Source organism: Apodemus sylvaticus, chromosome 16 (assembly GCF_947179515.1).
Source record: "Apodemus sylvaticus chromosome 16, mApoSyl1.1, whole genome shotgun sequence".
In the NCBI taxonomy this organism is placed as follows: Eukaryota; Metazoa; Chordata; class Mammalia; order Rodentia; family Muridae; genus Apodemus; species Apodemus sylvaticus.
In genome coordinates, this window is record NC_067487.1 from 89398491 (window position 1) to 89424446 (window position 25956).

The 25956-nt window shown below is 38.4% G+C and overlaps 1 protein-coding gene and 1 pseudogene across 1 annotated transcript in view; both read left to right on the forward strand.

Annotated features, from left to right (window-relative positions):
• The window catches only part of LOC127666578 (PRAME family member 12-like), a 55268-nt gene that overhangs the window by 5948 nt on the left and 23364 nt on the right, over positions 1–25956 (forward strand). The window lies entirely within an intron of this gene.
• Positions 5812–8108, forward strand: LOC127666581 (40S ribosomal protein S15-like; annotated as a pseudogene).

Consider the following 25956-nt stretch of genomic DNA (forward strand, 5'->3'; position numbering starts at 1 on the left):
TGAAAATTCAAAAAAAAAAAAAAGATTACAGGAATTTGATCCTCTATACTAGGGAAGGTAAAAATAAAGAATAGGGTAGGCATTTTGCCTATGGTATCTGTTCCTATGTAGTCACAGGTGATTGTGAGCCCCTATAAAGGTACTAGATACAAATCCTTTTTTTTTTTTAAACATTCATTCAGTACTCTAAATTGTGGAGCCAGTGGGACATTTCTCTAGCCCATGAAGGGATTTGTGTGTGTGTGTTTGTGAATGTGTTTGTGTGTATGTGTGTGTGTTGTTTTCTTTAAGTGTATAGAATGATAGTAGACTGTAGAGTTGGTTAGGTTCAACTCTTTTTCCTTTTTCCTTTTTTTTTTTTTTTTTTTTTTGGTTGTTTGAGACAGGGTTTCTCTGTGTAGCCCTGGATGTACTGGAACTCACTCTGTAGACCAGGCTGGCCTCAAACTCAGAAATCTGCCTGCCTCTGCCTCCCAGAGTGCTGGGATTACAGGTGTGTACCACCACTGCCCTGCTCCCTGATGACTTTGAACTTAGAGATTTCCCTGTCAAAATCTTCTGGGATTCATAGGCACTGTGTCTCAAGATCTCTAAGCCAAGATCCAGGTCAGAGTTCATTCCAGATATAGTCAAGTTGACCACCAGGGATAGCTACTACATGGAATATAGTTGGTCTTGCCAGTTGCTTCTTGCCAGTTACTTCAGTCCACTTCACAGATAAACTAAAGTGAGGTGGGGTTTAATTTCTGGAAAACTTGATTTGTTTACTTCTAGTTTGTTCTTATTTCTGAGATACTAACCCCTTATATAGAGATCAGAATATTTGGAAGATTTGTAGACTGCAGTCCTCATTCTTTTAGTATGGTGTTTGTTAAAAACATGGCTACTTTTCAGCCACTCCTCTGGAGTTGACAGATTGGTCTCAGAGTGGAAAGAACCCCATTTGGGGAGAAGTAGCAGATCTTTGTAAATTTTGTTCTCTTCTGATACTTGACTAATTTCCATTACTTGGGAGGTGTCTTTGGTTGGGACAATTTTGTATAGAAAACAGTTTTAGTTTTTTGTGGGCTTTGCTTGGTGTTGTTTTTCCTTCAATATAGACACCAAGCTCACAGCCTCTTGAAAGACAGGCAAGTACTGCACTCCTGATCCATATCTATAGTCTAAGCATCTATCTGAGTATCAGACCTGTCTACCCTCCTTATTACACCATCAATAAGGATTTTCTCACTGGCTTTTCACAGCAGAAACCTTGGTGAGCATAGGTGCTCTTAAATGAGCAATCAAATGAATTACTATTTTTAATTTTTTATGTATATATGTATGTATGTATGTATGTATGTATGTATGTATTCATTCAGAACAGATACTGTTTCTGTAGTCTAGCCTGGTCCTGAGCTCATTATGCAAATGAAGCTGTCCTTGAACTCCTGATTCTCCTCATTCTACCTCCCAGACACTGAAATTATAGGTGTAATACCCCATCCCTGGCTTCAAATTTGAAGATATATTTTATTATCTGTAGAGAGAGATTGTTCCCAGCTTGCTAGTTTCCAGGCAACCTAGGGTCTTTGTCATTCTCAGCCTACCAAGACAGAGCAGACACTTCCTCATGCAGAGAACCTGATGTTCTCCCAAGCAAGCTGCAAACCTGAGGAAGCAACCTTCCTGCTCCCCTTCCCATGAGAAAGTAACTTTGCTTATAGTTTAATAGACATCATGATGGGCAGCAATGCAGCAAGCAGCAGGCATAGCAGCTGGAGTAGAATGCAGAGAGCTCACATCTGCAGGCACAAAGTGTGAAGCAGAGAAAGCAGACTGAATATGGCAACAGTGTTTAACCTCTCAAAGCTGACCTCTGGGGACTCACTTCTCCAGCAAGGCCCCATCTGTTAATCCCTTCCAAGGAGCACCACCAGCTAAGTGTCCAAATATCTGAGTCTGTGGGGACATTCTTATTCAGTTACATTAATGACTGTGACATACACATTAGCAGAATTCTCAAGTCATTTGCTTTTAAAAGTAGGTGTATAGATTCAGAGTTTCTTGGAAACAGTAATTTTCTAATAGGAATTTCTCTGACTCTTAAGTGATAAAGTCTTCAGGACTGGCAAATAAGCTACTTAAGGAGAATTTAAGAGAAACATGGCAGTTCTGGGCTTGTAATGAATACACCATTGAAAACCCTCACGCCTGCCTGGAGCAAATTTGAAAGCAAAACTCTTCTGTTCCCAGAATTAGTAATTTATTCTCAGGGCCTTTTCCATATGCCCCTAAAACATTTAAATTTTCTTTTTTACTCCTATGACTTAGCTGACAACTTCTGTGTGTCTTTAGCCATATTTCATGTATATAATATGTCATTAATACAAATTTCAGAAAGAGAAACCAAATCAAAGGTCATTTCAAAAACTAAAGAGTCATGTGTGTGGATAAAATATGTTTTAAGTGTTAAAGATTCTTATAAATCTTACAAAAGCTAATTTGACTTTGATAGGGTATTTAATGCTTCATATAATAATCTTTGATATAAACATGCATAATTACCGAAAGCACTGTAAATATTGTATTAATTTATGAAATATAATGCAGTGATAGCCTAAGTTGTGGCTAGAAAAATTTGTCTTTGTGCCTCTTTTAATCTAATAATGAGCTTACTAGTTAGTCCCTAAAACTGAAGCTAGAGACGTGTCAGCGTTTGGTAATCCTGGTGTTGTATGGTACAGTTTAGTTCTGCCAGTGTTTTCTGTCCTCTGGCCCCCTCTTCCCTTATCTGCCCTCATGGCTCTGCTCTTGTCTGCCTCTACCCAGTCTGCAGGTCCTCACCCCTCTGCCGTCTCCCAGTAAACCTCCTCACACCTGACCTCTTGCATGTAGTAATTTCTCAAGAGCACATCTTGGCATGGGTGTGCAGTAATAATACCCCATTGCTGTATTATATTTCAGCCTCATGTATTACATTTGTTTTCATGATAATCAGTCCCTTGTTGTGTGTTCTTTTAATGAACTTCTTACGGCATGCAGTTTGTATGGCAGATGTGTTATATTGTGTGTGTTTTCTTGAGTGGCTAGTATGACCTAGTTTAAGAGCCATTTTCTGTCCATGAGTGAACTAACTTTCTTCCTTTTTTTTTTCCTTGAGACAAGATTTCTCTGTGTAGCCCTGGCTGTCCCGGAACTCACTCTGTAGACCAGGCTGGCCTTGAACTCAGAAATCCGCCTGCCTCTGCCTCCCAAGAACTAGGATTAAAGGTGTGCGCCACGGGCTATAAGTGAGCTTTCTTAGTGTTAAGGACTAAAACAGTTTTTAAGCAATAGTTACATAGTGAATTGTTTCAATAATAGGAAATTTAGGTATTTATAAATAACAATTTAATTTTTTTAAATGTAAATAAAATATTATAGAACAAAGTATACTTTCTGCATTAGTCTTTAAAATGGATGACCTCACTTCTATTTCTTTCTTTTTGGTTTTTGAGACAGGGTCCTACTATGTAGGTTTGGCTAGCTTGATGCTTGTTGTATAGAGGTACTCAAACTTACAGAGAAACACTTGCCTGTACCTTCAGAGTGCTGGACTTAAATTAAAGGCATATGCCACCATACTTATATAACCTGTTCTAAATCTTAAATACTGGTTGATATGTTTAAGTGTAGAACTAAACTGTGGCTTTTAGATAATTATTAGCACATTAATATATTTACTATAAAGCAATACTAATAGTTCTATATGTAGCTTACTTAAAATAATACATATTATATTTTGTGATATTTCCACATGTTTGTGAATTAAGGATCCCTTAATTATTACTAGAATGAAAGCATAATCCATAGAAGAAAATATTGATACATTAGACATTATCAAAACTAAAACCTTTGGCTGTATGAAAACTTTTAGGGAGATGAGAAGATAGACTACAAGGTTGAGAAAGATGGCTCTCAGTAAGAATGCTTGATGTTTAGGTATGAGTTCAAGCTCCTAGCACCCATGCAAGAGCCTATAGCTGCAAATGTCTGTTAATACAAGCATAGATGTGGATGGAGACAAGCTTATATCTGTATCCCTGGAGTTCCTTGGCTAGCCCTTCTAGCCAGGTGAAAACAGGGAGCTTTAGTTGAGGTTCAGTGAGAGACCCAGTCTCAAGAGAAAGGCTCTAGGCATCCTTTTGTACCCTAAGCATGTGAAGGTATGAGTCCACAAACCCTCATGCATTTCATTCACATAACTACCACCTACAGATAATACTACATATACACAAACACTAGTTATGAATTGGAATGACTTTTTTATTATATTTGATATGTGTTTGTGGGTTCATGCATGCCAAGTCATGTATATGAGAGTTAAAGGACAACGGACAACTTTTTAGAGTCTTTGTTTTCCTTTCCATCTTTGTGTTGGATTCAGATATCACACTTAGGTCATCAGGCTTATATGACAAATGTTTTTATCCAGTGATCCTCTGTAGTCCTAGAGTATCAGTTCTCAACTTTTGGGGGTTGGGTGGCTCAAGCTACCCTTTCACAGGGTCACTGAAGACCACCAGAAAGCATAGTATAACAGTAGCAAAATTACAGTTATGAAGTGGCAATGAAAATAATTTTATGGTTGGAGGTTACAATAGGAGGAACTGTATTAAAGGGTCACAGCATTAAGAAGGTTGAGAACCACTCTCTTTGTAAGATATGTTTGGCAAAAGCCAATGTGTAAGAAACTGAACTATACAGTAAAAACCAGTCACTTAGGAAACAAACAAAAGACAGACCTTTCACTAAAGAAGGATGGATACACAGATGGCACATAAGCAAATGAAAAGATGTTTGGTATCAGTAGTCATTAGTCAGTAGACATTAGGGAAAATACAAATTGAAAGCACAATAATATATTACTATGTTAACTATTAGAATAGCTAAAAATAAGATGTGAGTAGACATAGTCACCAGTTGTTGGCAAAGATACTAAGAAAATCTTTTATATATTATTGGTGGGAATATGGAGTGGTGCAATCATAGAAAATCTTTTGTAGTTCTTTTCTTTCTCTCCTTCCCAGTCTATGGTAGCCAAGGATGACCTTGAACCTCTGATCCTCCTGTTTCTGCTTCCCATGTGCTAGGGTTATAGGCTTGTGCTACTACACAGAAGATATTTTTGTTTCTTTGATTGTCAAAACATATTTATTCTTGTAGCCATTTAAATTTATGTTTATGAGTATACTGTCTCTGGCTTCAGACACTAGAAGAGGGCTTGAAATCCCATATACAAATGGTTGTGAGCCACCATGTGGTTGCTGGGAATTGAACTCAGGAGCTCTGGAAGAGTAGTCAGTGCTCTTAACCTCTGAGCCATCTCCCCAGCCTCTTATTGTAGCCATTTTAAACCTTTAATTTTAAATTAAATTTTTGTTTGTGTGTGTTTGGGCACATATGTCATGCTATGCTTGTGGGGGTCAGAGGGGCAATTTGCTGGATGGAGTCTCTTTTCTCCTACTATGCAAGTCTTTAGTATCAAACTGATGTCCATTTAGCCATCTAGCTGGCTCCTAGTCTACATTTTGTTTCCTGTTTTTGTTTTTGGCCTTTTCCAAACAGGCTTTCTCTGTGTAGCCTTGACTGTTTTGGAACTTGCTTTGTAATCCGGCTGGCCTTGAACTTACAGACCCACCTGCCTCTGTCTCCTGAGTGCTGGGATTAAAGACATGTGCTATTATGCCCTGGCTTCTTTCCACTTCTTTTCTTGTGATTAGTGCAGCTGTTAATATATATGCAAAAATTTTAAGACTCTTCTTTCATTTCTTTTTTGTCTGTACCCACATATATGGTTGCTTTATTATTTTTTGGTACAGGTCCTCACTATATAGCCTTAGCTGGCCTACAGCTCACCATGTATATCAGGAAAGAAATCTACCTGTCTCTCTGCTTCTTGATTGCTGGGATTAAAGATGTGCACCACATCAGCAAGTCCTGTCTTAATTTTTATTAGCTTTATTTATTCATTCATTTATTTATATTTTTGGTTTTTTCAAGACAGGGTTTATCTGTATAGCCCTGGCTGTCCTGGAACTCACTCTGTAGACCAGGCTGGCCTCGACCTCAGAAATCCGCCTGCCTCTGCCTCCCAAGTGCTGGGATTACAGGCGTGCGCCACCCCTGCCTGGCAACTTTATTTATTTTTGAAGAGTATAAGTTTTCAGTAAAGCTGAACAGCAGATACTATTTGCAATATGCTTCCTTTCTTAGGAATAAATAGGTTCTTCCATGATCTATATCATCTACTACAATGTAGGTAACATTTGTTATTAAGAATAGCTTACAGGAAGTTCAAGATAACAGTACAGATGCAGCCAGTGTTTCTGAGCAGCCACCAAGATGGCTGAAATGGAGAAGTGGATCTTCTGCAAATTCGCCTGCCGTGGTATGGATCTGGACCAATTACTGGGCATGTTCTATGAGTAGCAGATGCAGTTGTACAGTGCTTTCTAGAGGCAGTGGAAGCAGTACTTACATTATTCAAGCATTTGAGAAAGACCAAGTAGGAGGTGCTACCCATGGAGAAGCCTGAGGTGGTGAAGATCTACCTGAGGAACATGATCATCCTACCAGATGGTATGCAGCATGGTGGGCTTATACCTTCAACCAGATGGAAATTAAACAGAGCTGACATGCCACTACTTGTGTGAGTTCTCCAATACCTATATGCCTTTTAAGCACAGCTGGCCTGGTATTAGTGCCACCTACTCCTGCTTCATCCTCAAGTGGCTGAGGCAAATACTCATGTTTAGTCCCTGGAGGGGAAAAAAAAAGAAAGACTGGCTTACAGGTGGTGATTCATTCAAATAGTTCAACAGTGGCTGATTCCTAATGGAAAGGCCAGAAATCCTAGGAGTTATTCAGTTTATGAGACTAGATGTCACAGCAGTTCCAACCTGGTACTGGAGTATAGGATTCCAAGAGAGTGGCTGGTCTTTAGTCTTTGTTGGAATCCTGAAGAATGTATTTTAATTCCAATGAAGGAATGGGTCTAAAACAGGTTAGATAAAGTTCAATGAAGTCAAGCAGACAAAAAGCAGAAAACAAACACTCCTTATGTGTCCTTTTATGTGGGGCATAAGATTTAAGGTGGATCTTCCCACTTAAAATGATCACGAAAAATTCCTCACAGGCATGTCCAGCTATTTGTGTTTTTATTTCAGATGTAATCAGTTGATAACCAAGATGAATCATCACAGGTTTACACTTTAATTTTAGACCCATGAATCCTAACTTTAAGAAAAACTATGCATATAGTCAAAGCATATATCACCTTCAGGAGAACTCTGGTCCTATAGGCATGTCTTTAAGAGGCCATCCCATTTTTTTTAACAGTCTAGCTGTTCAGGATAGTGACAAACATAGTAAGAAGCAGTGAATTATATGAGATGGCCTGCACCTCTCTGGCTGTGAAGTGAGCTTCTTGGTCAGAAGTAATGCTATGTGGAATATCATAGTGTTGGATAAAATATTCTATAAGTCCGTGGGTTTAGTTTTGGCAGAAGTTTTATATGCAGGAAGGCAAATTGAAAACCAGAATATGTTGTATTTCAGCAAGGACAAAACATTGCCCTTTCCACAATGTAAATGGTGCAGTGTAGTCAACCTGCCACTTAGTTGCTGGCTGGTCACCCAGGGGAATAGTGTCACATTGGACTTAGTGTTTGTTTCTGCTGCTGGCAGATCTGGCACTCAGTCGTAGTGGGAACTAGATACATCCTCAGAATACCTAGGATTGTAGAGATAGATCATGGAGAGAAATTGAGGTTTCACACTATGTGGCAGGGTTCGAGTCCCTGAAGAAAAAAACTATGAGGGTATTGGTGACAGTGCAGCACAGTTGTAGTGGACATGCCAACATTTTGGAGATGCCTGTACTGTGAGATGACCAGGATAGCAGCAGCTATGGAGTGGAGCCAGTCTGAGCCTACAAGAAAAGCTGCATGTCCTGAGGAAGACAGAGCTGGATAAATGCTGCTGCCAAGGACCCTTAAAGCGTAGTGGATCCTCAGTGGGTCCCAGACATTAGTCAGTGACTCTTTATACGTTTGAACTTTGATTTGATTTGTAACTGCCCTGATTTTGACCTCTTAGAGTATGTAACTTATTTTTTTATTTTTATGTGAGCCTACAGTTGAGGCATTTCGAAGTTTTAGAGGGAGTTTTGGATATTTTAAAGAGACTGAATTTAAAGTTTTGATGTTTTGTTTTGTTTTTGTGACAGGGTTTCTCTGTGTAACCCTGGCTGTTTTGGAATTGCCCTGTAGATCAGACTGACTTCGAGATCAGCCTACCTCTGCCTCCTAAGTGCTGGTATTAAAGGTGTGTGTGCCACCACCATCATGTTCCCTTCTTTGATTTTTGAAATGGGTCTGTCTATATAGGCAATCCTGATCTGGGACTTGTTTATATTCCATGTTGCCTTCAAAACTTGTGCTATTTCTGCCCCAGCCATCCAACTGCTGAGACTATAGCTCTGTGTCACCTTGTCCCACTCAGTTTTCTCTGTACTCACATACTGGAAACAGTATGAAGCTCCACTTGGGAAGAGGGATATCTGCTAACTCCTAGAATTTTATAAGGGAAGACTTCTATCTTTTCTTCCACGTAGTTGGAACTAAGTGGAATATACATACTTATATTCTGAGTTTGTATATTTCTGTCTGTCTGTCTGTCTATCTATCTATCTATCTATCTATCTATCCATCCATCTATCTATCTCAAGACAGAGTTTTTGTAACAGCCTTGCTGTAGGCCAAGCTGTTCTCAAACTCACAGAGATCTGCCTGTCTCTGCCTCCTGAGTGCTGGGATTAAAGGCAGGTGTGACTACCTCACAGCCTGATATTTTATTTTATACTTTGGGATAAACTCTGTGTTGACAGTTTTCCAAGGATTGAAGAGTTGGGTCACATGATTGTGAAGGCTTGACAAAATTTAAATGTTGCTCTTTTTACCCATATAGACTTCCTTCTGAAGGCTTAGATTTTTCAAAATCTACTTTATCTAGGGTTCTTAAATGTTTCAACCTTTCTTCTAACCCATCAACCAGGGGTAGGGGAAAAAGAAGGATAATAGGAAAGGGTGTTGTGGACTGTTCAGAAGTAATTCCTTGGGACGATTCCATTCTTTGATGTTAGGATATCAGCAGTCCATTTCAATAGCAGGTACCAAACATGAATCAGTAGTGGCAGCATGATCCAGCAGAAACAGCAAGACTCTGCCAAATGGCACAAGTCAGGAAAGTGGCCAGAATGAGCGGGAATACCACGAGAAGTTCTTTTGTGTGTTTCTAAGACCAGGAAAGCATTGCGGGCGTGTAGCAGTGCAAGAGTGTCCTCATTGTGGGGTTCTATTTATGACCTTTCTAAACATCATGTACCCTCTGAAGTGTCTGTTTTCAGCAAAACAGCACATGCATGTTCTCTCACACGACAGCTTGCAGAAAAAAAAAACACGACACAACTGAGTTGTTAAAGAAACCAGATATTTCCACTTCATCCTCCCCTTTATTTTCCAGATTAGTAGCTTGGTTTTCATCTATGCCTGTTTTATTATTTAGACTGACCATTTAATTTTTCATTTTGGCAATCGTTTTAAATTTACTTTCTTCCCTTTTTCTTTCTTCCCTTCCCCTTTCCTTTTGTCTCCCTCCCCCCTCCCCATCCCTACCACTCATTTGTATGCCTGTACTTGCATATGTAATATGTGCATGGAGGTACAGGCCCGTGCAGCATAGGAGACTCATCAGGCATTTTCTTTATCGCTGTCTGGTTTATGTATCAGCCCTTGAGACAGGGTCTCTTACTAAACCTGAAGATTAAGGTCTCAGCTAGGCTAGTGAGCTCCATTAATATGTGCTTGTTTCTATCATTTCTCTATGTGTGGGTTACAAGCATACATGGCCATGCCCTGCTTTTTTTGTTTGTTTGTTTGTTTATTGCACTTAGGTCCTTGTGTTGACAGAAAAAAGCACTTTTACATACTCTGCAATCACCCCAGTCCTCATTTCTAATTTCTTATTAAAAGTTTTGTTTATTGTGTATATGGTGTGGGTATGAATGTGTGTATAAGGGCACATACACATACGCTTACATATAAGCTTACATGTGTTCATTTCTTCTACTATGGGTCTAGAGATCAAACTCTGCCAGGCACGTATGGCATGTTAGGACAGCTAGGAAACTCTGTATAAAAATGAAAACAGGGGAAACAACAGCAATCAAAAGCCAAAATACCTGAAACATATGCCCTACGCATCTCCGTCTTGATTGGTATACTCCCTTTTCTTCTCAGCCTTCCTCTAACTAGAATACTTTTCACTTACTGTGTGTATCATTCCAGGGGGCCCTTGGAGACTATTGTCTTTTTTAAATTACAGTATAGACCCTATGGGTCAAGTAATAAATAACACTGGAGCAAAAAGTGAGTTATTCTGACTGGTTTCCTTTAAAATGGTTCTTTCATAATTTCATTTTTAAAATGAGCTAGATAAAAAGTTATTTTTTTCTGTAGGAAGGGTAAGACAATACTCTGAAGATAATGTGGTTATTTTATAGTGGTTTGAGTATATAACATTGATCCTCTAATTTAATTAAGTTTCTTCAGTCCCTGGGTGCATATTTTTATAAATAGTTTAAATTGGAGAATTAACAATGCCCAAAGTGAAATATTCTATGAATCCTTTATTACTTCAAAATGTTATAGATAAAATTTTCAAAGAAGATTTATTTTTATTATAATGTTTTTGATTTGTTTGTTTAATGTGTGTTTATTTTTTATTTTATGTGTGTTGATGTTTTGCCTGCATGTATGTTTGTGTAAGGGTGTTGGATCCTTGGAACTGGAGTTATAGACAGTTTCAAACTGCCTTGTGGGTGCTGGGAATTGAAGTCAGGTCCTGTGGAAGAGCAGACAGTGCTCTTAAATCTTAGCCATCTCCCCAGCCCAATGTGTGTGAGTGTTAATGGGTGGTTTTGCCTCCATGTATGGGTTTTTTGTTTTTGTTTTTTGTTTTTGTTTTTTGTTTTTTTCTGAGGCAGGGTTTCTCTGTGTAGCCCTGGCTGTCCTGGAACTCACTCTGTAGACCAGGCTGGCCCAAAAATCCGTCTGCCTCTGCCTCCCAAGTGCTGGGATTAAAGACGTGTGCCACTACTGCCCGGCTCCACATATGTTTTATGTGCTACATTCATACCTGGTGCTAGCAGAGGTCAGAAGGCATTGGATCCCTTAGAACTGAAGTTGCAGATGTCCTAAACGCCACCAGGTTAGTCCTGGGAACCAGTCTGGGTTCCTTTGTAAAAATAGCAAGTGCTGCCAACAGCTAAAGCATCTCCAGCTTTTTCATATTTTTATCTATTTTGGTTTTCAAGACAGGGTTTCTGTGTAGCCTGGCTGTCCTGGAACTTTCTTTTGTAGACCATGCTGGCCTCAAAGTCAGAGATCCTGCTTCTTCCCAATTGTCAGGATTAAAGGTGTATGCCACCACTTCTAGTTATTACTGTTTTTGGTTTTGTTTTTTTCAAGACAGGGTTTGTTTGTGTAAACCTGACTGTCCAGGAGCTAGCTCTGTACACCAGACTGGCCTTAAGTTACAGAAATGCATCTAACTCTGCTTCCCTAGCACTGGGATTAAAGGAGTGTGCCACCCCCACATCCTCCCTCCAGCTGTTTTTATTTGTGTGTATGTGTATAAAATGTATTTATGTGTACTCATATATGTGTGTTTGCCAGGTATACATACCTGCAGAGGCCAGAGGAGGGTGTCTGATCCTCTTTAGCTGAAATTGGTGGAATTACCACCTTACAAGGGTGCTGGGAACTAAACACAGGTTCTCGAAGAGCAGCATGTACTCTTAACCACTGAGCCTTTTTTCCAGCCTACTTTAAGTAAAATTTAACTCCATTGAGAGTTTTCTAAATTAGTTATCTTTATATTATATTGAACATCTGTCTACTTGCCTATCTGTCCTTTATTACTAGAATGACAATTAGAAAATTGTCCTAAGAATTAGTTCTTTTTCAAAGTAGTTTTCTTATTTGAATTGTCTTTAAATATTGGGTTTATTAGACACTAGTAAAAATGCTTTTGTTTAGTAAAGAAGGCAGTCAATCTTTGTAATTGCTATAAAATAGTATAGTAGAGAGAGTTGGGTAAAATATTGCTGTGGCATCTAGGGGTGAGACAAAACAGTAAAGTTGAAATGGCCCACAGCACTTGAGCGTTGCAGGATATTTGATCATACTGTGAATCCCCAAAGACTTTGATATTTACTGAAAAGAATTTGTGGTGGTGTATCTCAGCACTATCACACACCTTTACTCCAAGAACCAAAGTCAGTGCGAGGTCAAGAGGCAGTGAGCAAGTAATCAGCTCACAGGCAGTGAACATAAGTAAGCAGGAAGGAGGGTCTTTGCATTGAAGGGTATTTAAGACAGTGTGGAGGTGAAAGTTTTTCCTTTTGGGACACTAGTTGAAAAGGAACATCAGCTGGATGTTTTGTTTTTCTCTGCTACACACACACACACACACACACACACACACACACACACACACACACACACACAAGTGCGAGTTGGGCAGGGATTTATTTTTATTTTTTCAGGAGAATAAAAGCAAAATCCTGTCCCAACCCTTGCTTGGGGATACTTAAAAGTGGTCTAGCACACTTAGGTTGTGGAGATAGATCACCAGCCAATGCAGAACACTAAGCTCTTGAAAGTATCCTTTGTTACTAAGTGATACCTAAGTATCCTAAGACTTCATTTCAAGAAGATGTTTACCCTAAGTTTACTTTAAGTAGGTCAGTTAGATAATATATAACTGCTTTATAGATCCTTGGCAGTAAATGCAGTTTAAGATTTCTTTCCTTTTTTTTGGTTTTGGTTTTGTTTTTTTGTTGTTTTTTTTTTGTTGTTGTTGTTTTGTTTTGTTTTGTTTTAGTTTTAGTTTTGGTTTTTTTGAGACAGGGTTTCTTCTCTGTATAGCCCTGGCTGTCCTGTAACTCACTCTGTAGACCAGACTGGCCTCAAACTCAGAAATCCACCTGCCTCTGCCTCCCAGAGTGCTGGGATTACAGGCGTGCACCACCACTACCCCAGTTTGAGATTTGCTGCCATATTCAGCTTTGCCAAGATGAGTTTAGCTTTTCTTTTCTTTTTATCCCTCCATCCCTCCCTCTTTTCCTCTCCCACTCCCGCCCCCCCCCAAAGAATTGGCCAAAGGCTTAAACTAATCCATATTCTTGTAAACCAATTATGTTTTGTAGTCTAGAGATATGTGGATGTGTTTGGATAAAGACTACAGTCTGAAAACCATTTACTTTTATCAAAATTGTCCACATGTTTAAGAAAATATTACTTAAAAAGGATGGGAGAAATGACTTAATAGTTAAAGGTACTTACATAGAGGACTCCACATTTCCAGTACCCATGGTAGGGGAGGGAGGCTTACAACTGTCTGTAACTCCTGTTCAAGGAGACCTGATGCCCTCTTCTGGGCTCTACTGGCACCAATATGATCTGTGACATATTGTTTTAAAAGTATTAATTTAAAAATTAGCTTCTAAAGTAATAGGTTTCCTTACAGCATTTTTAATATATACTTAGTTTTGGCTGATTCTTACCTATATCTCTATCAACCTGTCTGTTCCCATCAGTCCATCTGCTTTCATATCTGTGTCCTATTGCCTCTCATCTTGCTTTCATTTAAATTTACATATTTAACAACTAGAAACTAAGATTTACATAGGAAAGTGTACTATTTATCTTTCTGTGTCTGGGTTAACTCAAGATACTTTAATTTTCTCTATTTTCCTGTGAAATCCATAATTTCATTTTTCATTATAGCTGAATACAAATCCGTAAAAATATGGAAAGCTTCATGAATTTCTTTCAGTTTAACATAAATATCTGTTCGAAACAATCACAGTCCACATGCTTTTGGTGGAGAGACAAAAAGATAGTTTTTGAAAACCACTTGCTTATTGCTTTCCTGTTATTTCTCTCTTGTGGCAACAATTTAAGTATCATGTTTTGGAGTCTCTTAAACTCCCCACTTCCCCAGAAGACAGAAAGCTGTATACCTAACCTGCCATAAGGACCAGAATAAATTGGGTGGTTGTGGCACATGTCTTAATCCTAGCACTCAGAAGGCAGAGGCAGGAAAATCTGAGTTTGAAGCCAGCTTGATCTACAGAGTGAGTTTTAGGAATGCCAGGGCTACACAGAGACATCCTGTCTTGAAACAAAGCAAAAGGTGTCGAAACAAAATTATGCTCTGGTGTGTGGGTGCCTGCATGTACGTGTACCATAGGCATGTCTGGTGCTGCTGAGGCCTGAAGAAGGCTCAGATCGTCTGGGATTGGAGATGGTTCTGAACTGTCAAGTGGGTGCTGGCAATCAAACCTGGGTCCTCAGGAGGAGTAGCCAGGACTCTTAATTGATGAACTACTTTTCCAGCCCCCAGAACCCTTTAAAAATTTACTTGATGTTTACAAGTGTTTGGTTTGCTTGCATTAAATGATTGTGTGCAGCCCATGTGGGTGGTAGGAACAGAACCTGGGTCCTCTGCAAGAGCAGCTAGTACTCTTTAACAACTGAGCAAAATTTCCCACCTATAAAAGTGACCTTTAGAAACACTATGTAGAGCTGGGTGGTGGTTGCAGTGCATGCCTGTAATTCCAGCTCTCTGGGAGGCAGAGGCAGGCGGATTTCTGAGATCAAGGCCAGCCTGGTCTACAGAGTAAGCTCCAGGACAGCCAGGGCTATACAGAGAAACCCTGTTTGTTGTTTCAAAAAACAAACAAACAAAAAACCAAAAACAAAAAAAAAAACAACACTATGTTCTTGTTTGCTCCTAGATTGTTCTTGAAGTCTTTCCTATCTTCCTGTCTGCCTTACCCTCTCCAGTTCTAGGATTTCAGACATGAGCCACCACTCCCAAAAGATTGTATTTGTAGCTTTGTATCTATGTTCCTTAACTTGGGTTTATTTACTTTCAAAGTACTTGGAGTTACTTTAAGACATTGCTTTAAAAAAATATGACATTGCTATATATAATAAGGTTGTACCAAGAACAGGAAGGGAATAATCAATCACTAAGTTAGTTGAACAGAACTTAGAAAGTTTTCTGTGGGTTTGAATGATCATTTTCTTTCTTTCTTTCTTTTTGTTTTTTTCGAGATAGGGTTTCTCTGTGTAGCCCTGGCTGTCCTAGAACTAACTCTGTAGACCAGGCTGGCCTCGAACTGAGAAATCTGCCTGCCTCTGCCTCCCAAGTGCTGGGATTAAAGGCCTGTGCCACCACCACCCAGCTAAATGACCATTTTCTAAAAATTAAATAGAATGATGTATTAGGGTGTCTTAAACAGTCTGAAGTCAGATACCTAGTCATAGGTAACCTTGTAACTTACACATAGCCTTGTGTTGAGCCTTCTTAAAATTAATTAATTAGTTAATTAACTGACACTAGGTGTATCTGTGGCTGTCATGGAACTCGCTCTTGTAGACCAGACTGTCCTCAAACTAAAGAGATTCACCTGCTTCTGCCTTGCATTGTACTTTTACTGCATATAATGTCTCTGTGGGGGTGTTGGGTACCCTGGAACTGAAGTTACAGACAATTGTGAGCTGCCTCGGAAGTTCTGGGAATTGAACCTGGATCCTTTGGAAGAGCAGCCAGCATTTTTAACTGCAGAGTCATCTCTTCAGCACCTTGTATTGATTGTCTGTCTGTCTGTCTGTCTGTCTGTATGTATGTATGTATGTATGTATATTTGTATGTATGTACCAGTGTTACTTACAGGAGCATAGATATCTTACCAGTGGTTACACCACTGAAGAAAATGTCTCACCATTCTCCAGCAACCACTAACTGCCTATGAATCCTCAGAGAGGGGGTGGAACTTCATGAAGCCCTCCTCCAGCAATTGGTAACTACTTATAAATGCTCAGGAAAGGGTGTGGGACTTACAAACCTTAAAAAAAACAAAAAGGCAAGCTGTGTGGTGGTAGTGGTGGTGGTGGTGGTGGTGGTGGTGGTGCACACCTTTAATCCCAGCACTTGGGAGGCAGAGGCAGGCAGATTTCTGAGTTCGTGGCCAGCCTGGTCTACAGAGTTTCAGGACAGCTAGGGCTACACGGAAAAACCCTATCTCAAAAAAAACAAAAAATAAAAACAAAAAAGCAAAAACAAACAAACAAAAAAACCAGAAAGTTTTGAGAAACCTCAAATAACCTTAAGATCTCAATGGCTTCAAACACAGGGGATTCTTTATTTGTTAAAGTTGGCAAGCATCTCTAATCCATGATATTACTGAGTAACAGAGTAACCATCATCTGAAATGTTGGTAGAGCGTTCTGGAAGCTCCTGCACAGTAATTTAAATACTCTTGACTACAAATGATTTTGATGCATTGTGAGTTTTATGGTGTTAATTGTATCTAGTCACAGTGTTATGTTAGCCACACACCTACTCACAATTATGTTGAGGTCCAGTAAGATAACCTTAGCTGTTAACAGCAGCATTAATAACTACTACATTTTATTACGACGTATTTGTAGAACTTGGCATATTGTAGATACTAAGTAAATATATGCTAAATGAATTGTAGTGATAAGAATCTGTTTAATTTTGCCTGACAATGGTGGTGCATGCCTTTAATCCCAGCACTTGGGAGGCAGAGGCAGGTGGATTTCCAGTTTCAGGTACAGAGAAACCCTGTCTTGAAAAACAAAACAAAACAAAACAAAACAGAACTAAATGTCATTTAAAAGAATCCGTTTAATTTTAATCTCTTTTGGGGATGTTAGGAAAGGAATACTTGTTTTGGGCTACTGGCACATTATATTGTAAATAAGTTTTATATTCACTCTTGGAGTCCAAAAGTGGTCATCAGATTCTCTGGTACTGGAATTACATAGCTAGTTATGGGTGCTGGGAATTGAATTGTGGTTATTTGAAAGGTCAGTTAGTGCTATTAACACTGAACCATCTCTCCAGCACCTAAGCAATCTTTTGGATAATAGAATTTCTAGTCAAATTAGCATTCTCAGTGGTTTTTTTTTCCTCAAACATTTTTTTTAAATCTTCTTTTTTAAAGATTTATTTATTTTATGTATGTGAGTACACTGTCACTCTCTTCAGACACACCAGAAGAGGGCATCAGATTTCATTACAGATGGTTGTGAACCACCGTGTGGTTGCTGGGAATTGAACTCAGGACCTCTGGAAGAGTAGTCGGTGCTCTTAACTGCTGAGCCATCTCTCCAGCCCTCCCTCAGACATTTTTATTTCTCCTTCTCCTTCACCTCTGCTTCTTTATCTTCCTCATTGTATTCACTTTGGTTCTTGTTAAAACTGCAAGCTTTACATATGAAAACTTACTGCAGCAATTCATCTATGATGAACAGTGGGACCTGAGCATGATTGGCTGTCTAATTCATGTATTTAGTATAAATACTTATTGTGAACTAGCATTATTAATATTTAGTGTTTATTGAATTAGTATAAAAATATTCATGTAAAGCCTTTGAGAAAGTAGAAAGCATCCATGAGACTTAAAATTAGTCTTCAGATTAATGGTATAAAATCAATTTATAAAAACTAAATTGTGTTGAGCTAATGAGATGACTTAGCAGGTAAAGGCATTTGTAACTATATCTGATGATTTGAGTTTGATCCCCTGAACCTACTTGATGATAGGAGGAGAGACTATTCCTGCAAGTTGTCCTCTGACTGTGGTATGCTGCACATGTACAAGCACACATAAAAGTAATGTAATTAAAAGTAAAATTAAAAGTTGTATTGACAAGCAATTCTGAACTCTATATTGTTGAAATAGTAATAGGTGTTACTTTTAGTAAAACTTATTTAAAAGGTACAGTTGAGTTATTCAGCACTTTAAATGCAAATTATGTGAAGAGTCATCTCCATTTTGTGGTTTTGTTATATTCTTCCTCTGCCTTTTTCATTTTGAGTCCCTGAAATCTGTTCTATTTTTACTTGTGTGTCAACATACTGAAGCCATCTCTGCTGTCATGCTTTGAAGATCAGCAAGAGATATTCCCCTGTAAGATGAGAGTTGTATAATAGGTGACTATTAGAGGCATAAACAAGTCTTGGTAAATCTGGAGATGTTTGTTTGTTTGTTTGTTTGTTTGTTTTTCCAAGCACTAGCAATGTAATACCAAATGCTTGTTGGTGCTATGACTGAAGAAACTTATTTACTATGTATTTATTGTGCATTGTTACAGAAGACTTTGTGCTTCCTAGGCAAGTACTCTGTCCTAGACCTGCCTACTTAATTCTTTAAATCTCGTTTTAAGTGTCCTAGAGAGGGCTGGAGAATGGACTGGAAATGGCTCAGTGGTTAAGAGCACTGACTGCTCTTCCAGAGGTCCTGAGTTCAATTCCCAACAACCACATTGTGGCTCACAACCATCTGTAATAGGGATCTTGATGCCCTCTTCTGGTATGTCTGAAGACAGCAACTGTGTGTGTGTGTGTGTGTGTGTGTGTGTGTGTGTGTGTGTGTGTGTAAAATAAATAACTCTTTAAAAAAGAGGGCCAGGGATGGTGGCACATGCCTTTCTTTAATTCCAGCACTTGACAGGCAGAGGCAGAAGGATCTCTGAGTTTGGGGCCAGCCTGATTCACATAGGGAGTTTCATGACAGCCATGGCTATATAAAGAGTCCCTGTCTCAAAAACCAAAACAAATTAAAAAAAACCCCTAATATATCTCTTATTATAAAATGACATTTGAATAGAATTAAAATCCAAGTTAAGCAACCCTTAAACTTTTAGGCCACTGGACTTTGGTCAAGACTTAGATTGAAAACATTCATTCTTTATATTTATTTTAAATGGCATCTTTACTGAATATTATGGCATGTATATATAATGATATGCCCAACTATTTTTTAATTTTATGATTTTATTATAGTACATGATTTGTATGATAAAATATTGCAAATAACATTTAAAAATTATATAATAAGATTAACCAGACACAGTGTTTATATACTTCTGCGAACTATACAGTTAAAGAAAAGTAAGGAAAATAATAAAGGAATGGATACTAAATACTCTTGGGGGCCAGGATTTAATTTTTTTCCTTTTTTTTTTTAAATTTAAAACAGGGTCTAACTATCCTTAGGTGGCTGGTCTGGAACACATAGACATCATCAGCCTTTGTCTGCCTCTGTCCTGTGTCTCAAGGGCTGGAATTAAAGGCATATACCATTAAATCTGGCACTTTATTGTATTTGTGTCTGGCTGTTTAGTATTGTCACTTTACCTGTCCCCTCTGGATACCTGGATTGTGTCAGATTGCATAAGACATTTTTTGGGAAAGATTTATTTTTGGTTATGTCTATGTACACCACATGGGTGCAGATGTCTTACATGCCAAAAAAGATGGTGTCAGATTCTCTGGAGCTGGAGTTACAGACTGTTGTGAACAACCTTGAAATGGGTGCTGGGAACAGAACCTAGGTTCTTTGGGAGAACACCAAATGTCTCATGCCACTTTAATAATGAAATAATTTGTTTGTAAACTGATTCAATTTTTTAATGCGCATGTTTGCAAGTTGAAGCTTGATCTTTAGTATCCATATTAAGTGTACCTAACAACGCTTATCTGAGTTTTAAATTGTGGTAATTTTTGGATCTTCCTTAGTCTGGATGGCATGGTGGCTTCAGAAAGAAAAGAAGCTTTACTTTGTCTTTCCAAGTTAAAGTATTTTCTTCTGAGTTTTGCCTTTTATTTTTCTACCTCCTTAATCGGGGATAGTCTTTATTAGAATGGGGTAGATTAGTTTTGTGCAAAGCTGTCTTATTAGTTAGCTGGGTGTTTTATATTGACTGGAATAAAGAGAAGAAATAAATTTGCTGGAGAAATGGTTTAGTGGTTAAGAGCACTTGTTACTCTTGCAGAGAACCTGGTTTTGGTTCCCAGCACCTACATAGGATATAACAATTGTGTGACTCCAATTTCAGAGGATCTGATGTCCTCTTCTGCCCTCTATGGGCAATGCAGGCTTTTGGTGAACAGACACAAAAGCAGGCAAAACACCCAATACACATACCCTTCCTCCCCTTCTTCCTCACCCTCCCCCAAAAAAGAAAAAAAACAATTTCAAGAGAATAGGTTACAAAGTACAACAATATATTGATTTTTTCCCCACTGAAAAAAACAGTACTACCTAGAGCAATGACTATAAGTCCAGGGCTGGAAATATTTAGAACACCTTGTCATAGTAAAAGCAAGCAAATAATTAACCATCACTGTACTGGTAGCTTGAAAGACTTCATATTGGGCAGATTATACTGAGACAATATGGGCACATAAAAGAATAATTCCTGGGATTTGAAGCACAATGACTTATTATTAACATAACAATAAAGTTATTAACAGCACAACACCCTTAAACATCTTAAGATGATTTAGAATCAAGTTATCTGAGGGCATAGTAAAGAACCAAGTGTTTCGGTGTACGTGTTTATGTGCATGTATGTATAGGCAGGTTTCAGTGTCAGGTTAAATATCTTCATCTGTCACTTAATACTTTATTTAGCACACCCCCAACCCCACTTTTAAAAAAAAGAAGAAGAAGAAGACAATGTCTCACTTAGTAGCCCTAACTGTCCTGAACTCAGTATGTTCAAGCACCATTTGGCTTTGAACTCAGAGATAGACTCCAGCACCAGGGCCAGGCAGTTCAGAACTGTCTGTAACTCAGTCCTAAGCGATCTGGCACCTTCCTCTCTGCTCCTTGGATACCTGCATATACATGTCTTGGTCATGTACATAAATAAGAACAATACAAATACATTTTAAAATATTTATATGTTTGTGTGTTTGCCCATCCACAGGGGTCAGAATAAGGCTCTTGCTGCTCTTTACTGCTGAGCCATTCTTCCTCTTTGTTAATATTTGTAAAGTCATTATTGAACACAGAATTAATTACTTAGTGATTTCTTCAGTTACTACAGCTATCACTTGGAGAGATAACTGTTAGAATTGGTTTTTAAATTGTGCAAGTTTTTTATGTATTGCTTGTGAAGTTACAATGTGATTCCTATAGCTAGTTTATTTTACTCACCCTTGTAATACTCCAGAAATACTGGGTATTCATTCAAGTTAGGTAAATGAGTTCAAAACTTGTAGGTAAGTCATCTTTTCTTTCCCAAGGTGTTAGCCTCCACAGGTTCCACCTACCCTAACCCTTTAATAGTCTTATTAAAGCATATCCCAGAAAGACAAAGAGTTTTATAGTTTTAATCTGAAACAGATGATTTTTAAGGCCTTAAAGGATGTTTAGTGTTCAATATCTAGATAAAGGTTCTTATAGTGAAATTGTAACTGTGTAATAGAAAGTTGAATTCCTTATCAGTATTGAATAGTAAGAAGTAGTAGAGAAATTACATATAAGGTGAGTTAATTATAAGCTGGGCGGTGTGGTGCACGCCTGTAATCCCAGCACTCTGGGAGGCAGAGGCAGGTGGATTTCTGAGTTCGAGGCCAGCCTGGTCTACAGAGTGAGTTCCAGGACAGTCAGGGCTATACAGAGAAACCCTGTCTCAAAAAAACCAAGTCCAAAAAACAAAAACAATACCACCAACAACAAAAAAAGTTGTAATTATAGTTGTAGGATTGATTGTAAAGCTGGAGCAGGTCACATACGTTTTGTAGAGTTGGAAACAGGAAATACTTGGGAAGTCTATCTAGAGTCTCCCTGACTTTGAATATGTGCACTCATTCCTATTTTAAACTAGGATACGGAAAATTAGGGACTGGATACTTGGCTCAGCAGTTATGAGTGCTTACTATTTCAGAGGACTGGAATTCAGTTTGCCAACACCCACATGAGATGGCTTATAATTGCCTGTAAGTCTAGATTGAGGGGATTTGATGGTTTCTTCTAGACTCCCTGGGGACTTGCACTTACACCTCTCACTCCATTCCCATAATTAAACATCATAAAAATAAGTTTTTTTTTTAAGAGACTGGAGAGATGGCTCAGTTGTTCAGAGCACTGGCTGTTCTTCCAGATGACTTAGCCTCATTCTCAGTACCACCTACATACAGGATAGCTCACAATTGTCTGTAAGTCTGGTCCCAAGGGATCTGACACCCTTTTCTGGGCTCCTCTGGTACCAGATAAGCATGTGTTATTCCGACATACATGCAGGCAAAACACTCTTACACATAAAAATTTTAAATGTCTTTTTTTAAAGCATGTAGAAAGTTAAACTCAGTATCAGTTTAGTGTATAAGCTCAGGACATATTTTAGAGAGATAGTGGTTAAAGGAGAATCAGATAGATCTTAGTGAGGTTTCTGTTGGGTTATTGGGAAAGAAGTGATAGGTCTAAGGTAGATTTGTAAAGAAGATCTAGGGTCAAAACCTCTTTAAAGAACACAGAGAATAGCCGGGCAGTGGTGGCGCACGCCTATAATCCCAGCACTCTGGGAGGCAGAGGCAGGCGGATTTCTGAGTTCAAGGCCAGCCTGGTCTACAAAGTGAGTTCCAGGACAGCCAGGGCTGTACAGAGAAACCCTGTCTCAAAAAAAAACAAATAAAAAAAAAACACACACACAGAGAGGTTGTAAACTTAAAGAGGACAATTAGAGAAGAATTGGATTTGAATCAAAGGCCAATAACTTAAAAGTAGTTAAAGATATGTGAAATGCTATTTGAGGGACCAATGGATCAGTAGATAAAGGCACTTACTTGTCATCAAGCCTTATAGTGTTTAAATCATAGCTTGTTCGAACCTTCATGGTAGAAGGAGGGAACTAACTTCCACAAGTTGTCCTCTGACCTCCACACACTCAAAGTTGCATGTTCACAGGTGGACACAAGTAAACGTAAATAATTTAAGCAAACAATCTTTAGTAAAATATAGTATTTTAAGTATACCCACAGAACTAAATCATTTTAATGAATTAATGCTTTCCAAAATACTTCATTTGTTAATAAAAATAGACAACATTTGAAAAACAGTATTTATTGTAAATGAGTTAAATGGATCCTGTAGTCTACAAAAACATTAATATAAGGGAAGGGCTGTAAGGAAGACAAAAAAAAATTACAATGCCAATATTAATGAGGAGACTACATTTGTAGGCAATATTTCAGTTAACAGTGTGCTCTTTTAGATAGGAAAGAGTAGTATCTGTCTGTACAGGATATAAATAGTTCAAGTTAAAATTAAATACAAATAAAGGAAAAATTTCAAAGCAGCGTATACATCTCAATCCCCCAATGAGTTCTTACAAGTTTGTAAGTTAACCAGCACTTGAAAGGCAGAAGGAAATGGTCTACATTTCAAGATTCAAGCTAGCCAAGGGTGTTCAGTAACATTGTCTCAAAAAAATTTTATGGTTTATGTAAAGGAAAAGGTGAAAGTGAAGCACAAACATATATAAAATGTACTTTAATAAAATTATGGAAGAGAACAGGCTTGAAAAGCTCAGGAACATAAACTGTAAAAAGTTTAAGTATAGAAGGAAATACTGTGAATAAAAATTTTATTAAAGAATTGAAGGAACTATAGCATTAATGTTTCTCTGTTCTATTTCTTGACTGTGGTAGACACTGTATGTATGACCAGTTGCCTTAGATTCTTCCCACTGTGTCTTCCTCACCTTAGATTCTTGCCACTGACTTTTTTTTTAAATCTTAATGGACGTTATGCCTTCAAACTGTGTGAATCAAAGCAAATATTTTCCTCAAAAAATTGCAGTATCAAACCAAACTTTAAGACAGTCCTTAAAGAAAGAAAGTTTTAAAAAAAAAATTTTTTTAAAAACTTAATCAGCACAAGGACCAAATAGCAAAGTGAAAATGTACCACAGGCATGAAGAGGTTTTTTTCTTTTTCTTTTTCTTTCTCTTTTTTTTTCTTTTGTTCTCTTCCCTCCCTCCCTCCCTCCCTCCCTCACCCTCTCTCTTTCTTATGATGGGAGGGGACAGGTTCTCACCATGTAGCCCTCACTTAGCTGAAACTTTCTGTGCAAACCAGGTTGGTCTAGATTTTTACAAATAGCTACCTGCCTGTCTTTGCTGTGCTACAATTAAAGATGTGTGCTACCCAGCCCAACAAATCTCTTCTTTTGCCTAGGCTATCTGGCCAGCTTGCTTCTTAGACCTATCTGTCTCTACTCCACACTCAGGTTTCAGATACATTTGGCTCTTGCCTGGCTTTTTTGTTGGTTCTGGGGACTTAAGCATCGGTTCTCATGTTTGCGCATCAGATGCTCTTACACACTGTTTACTCACAGAATTTTTAAAGAGGGGTGTGTGTGTGTGTGCGCGCGTGTGTGTGTGTCTGTCATTGTATGCCTGTGTCAATTTTCTGTTGCTGTGAAGAAATACCATTACCATGGCAACTATTTATAAAAAAAAGCATTTAATTGGAGCTTGTTTAATCTATTGTCATGTTGGGACGCATGTTTGCAGGCAGGCATGTAGACATAGTGTTAAGTGTTGTTGAGAGTTCTACATGTGGATTGGCAGGCAGCAGAAAGAGAAAAACACTGAGTCTTGTTTGAGCATTTGAAACTTCAAAGCCAAACCCCTAGTGACACACTCCTCTAACGAGACCACACTTATTCCAAAAAGGCCTTGGACTTAAAGCTCATGTTTTTTTGGCCAGGGTGTAAGTCAGTAAGCTTCAGTGATTCTTTTGAAGCTGGGGTAAGTTACATGTGTGTGCAGGATACCTGGCTTGTTATGTGGGTGACTATGATCTGAACTTCTAGCTCTCATGATTCCGTAAACACTCCACCCTTACAATATCAAATTGATGGGCAATAAGTTGATATTTGTATTTTCTATTTATCAATATATGAAATAGGGTCTCATATAGCTCAGATTGACTTTCAACCCACTATGTAGCTAATGATGAACTTTAACTTAAAAAAAAAACACTTATTTTTTTGAGACAGGATTTCTCTCAGTTGTTCTGGCTGTCCTGGAATTTACTCAAGACCAGGCTGGCTTCTAACTCAGAGATCTACCTGTCTCTTCCTCCTGAGTGCTGGGATCAAGGGTGTGTACCACCTCACCTAGATTTTTTCCCCCTGCATGTATGCCTGTGTGAGAGTGTCAGATTCTCTGGAAACTGGAACTACAGACAACCGTGTGGGTGCTGGGAATGGAACCTGGGTCCTATGGAAGAAAAACCAGTGCTCTCAAATATTGAGCCATCTCAAATATTGAGCCATCAAATATAGCTCCTTTATTGTTTTGAAACACTGAGTCTTAACTATGTAGGCTTGGCTGGCCTGGTATTTCCTTTGTTAGACTGAGATGGCCCCAAAGAGATCAACCTACTTATGCCTCCAGAGCACTGGGATTCAAGGTGTGTGCTGTCACATGTTGCTTTTAATTACATGTTTATTTTGTGTAGGTTTGTGTGTATGTGAGCTTATGTGTACCATGGGCACATGTGTAGTGGAAATCAGTTCTCGGTTTTGAACTCAAGTCCCAAAGTTTAGCAACAAAACACCCTTACCTGCCTAGACTTCTCACTGGCTTCAGCTCCAGTGAGAGTTAAAATTATGGAGGCATCTGTTCTCTAAGTAATTTAAGACATCTTGATATTCCTTTATTCTGTTTTTTAGCCTTTTTATTTTCTAACATTTAATTGAATGCTCAGTACTTAATTTTAATTTATGATCAGTTGAAAGGACTTAGATTGTGGGTCTTAAAAAATGTTGGAAGTTTGACCATGTTGTATCCCTGGCTGGCCTTGAACTCTGAATCTATTTGCTTCTACCTTCTAGAAGTCTGGGATAAGAGGTGTTGGTCACGATGTCTGGCTGGAGTTTGAACACTAGAAAAAGTAACTCTGTCTTTTGGCTCTCAATGTTTCATTGTTTTTTTTTCTTTAATGAGTTTCAAAAATGTTTATATCAGC